The sequence below is a fragment of the Benincasa hispida genome, chromosome 10, assembly GCF_009727055.1.
Source record: "Benincasa hispida cultivar B227 chromosome 10, ASM972705v1, whole genome shotgun sequence".
NCBI classification, from domain to species: Eukaryota; Viridiplantae; Streptophyta; class Magnoliopsida; order Cucurbitales; family Cucurbitaceae; genus Benincasa; species Benincasa hispida.
This window is the reverse complement of record NC_052358.1, coordinates 20448939-20450444: the sequence shown is the minus strand read 5'-3', so window position 1 is coordinate 20450444 and position 1506 is coordinate 20448939.

Below are 1506 nucleotides of genomic sequence, written 5' to 3'. Positions count from 1 at the left end.
GAAACTTACAGGTCACGCACAATACGAAATAACAGCATGCTTAACAATAATATCAAGGGATAAAGTATCATACCTTTGAAGACTCATTCTTCAAATTCCCTCGATCATGAACGCTCGACTAGTCTCTAAGACAGCAATACACAAACACTCGAACAAAACGACCGCAACACAACACGATCAACAGCAAACACAGACTCAACGATCTCTAAGATCACGAACCCAACGAACGACCTCCAAAACCTCGAACTCAGTCGAGTTGAGTGAAGACACCACCACAATAGTTACCTTGGTATTCACGGTGTGAGAATCCAGAAGTGTGGGCTTTGTGTGGGCTTGGTTAGAGGCAGAGACTAAAGGAATAACAATCGTGTAAATGATTGAGCAAGTAGTTCAATCCCGCTCGCATGTCTCCACATGAATGGTCAGGATCACACCATTTGTAGTAGTTCACAACACTTGTAAACCTCTCGTATCCGTAGTGTCACTAGGATAAGGTATCCCTCCTTTATCCTTATACTACATAGCTTTTAGGTTATTACTTAAAGCATGATCCACTTGTATATCTCCTATACATGCTTAAGTTTACCTACAATAACCATAGAGCTTTGTTTATTGGATATGAGTAAATGCCAAATAAAATAACACTTATTTTATTCATAACAATGTGTACAGTTTACAAACTACAAAGAATTAGGACACCAATCCCAACATACATGACCTACAAATATACTGTAGTTAGTCTCCAAACTACACCAAACAAATATACTAAACTTAAAAACAAATACACTGCAATTGAAAATCAATTAACCGAACTATCTAAATCGCTTTTGAACTTACCCAATTGTTCTAGACCCAAAACATCAATTTAGAAAGTGAGGGCTGGACTGATAAAAACTTTATCTAAATAATTGCATTCATGAAAAAAGAAACCGGTTTAGATTGGAGTATAAAAATCTCAATTAAAAATCGTCAATTAAAATTACTAACCAATTATAAAGTAGTGTTGATGTCGATTGTGGAGATCTCATGAACATAAGAGAACAAACAATATTCAACGATGGTACATCATTTCTTGATCGAATATGTCAAGGTGGGTTTAGGACCCCAAGACAAACTTTTCACGATGGCTGATAGGAATCAATTTGGAAAGAAGAGACTTTGCAACTTGAACTCTTGGTCGATGGTCGATTAAGTCATGCCTTTCATCTATGCACCATTAGATTTGATCGATTAAATTAAGCATCCAAAGTAAACTTGTCATCGATTGAGAAAAAAAATAAAACCAGTAAAAAAAGATGAAAATTAAAAGAAAAAATTTGAACTTGAAGATAAAGGTCACATATAATGTTTGGAAAAAAAATTACATTCGATTTTTAAAATTTGAGAAGTATAGGGAGATAATTTAGGAGAAAGTCAGGATTCATACTAAACAATCTACAAACGGCAGAATTAGTTAACGTGAAATTGAAAATCCAAATTATGACATTTTAGGGTTAAAGAAAACTA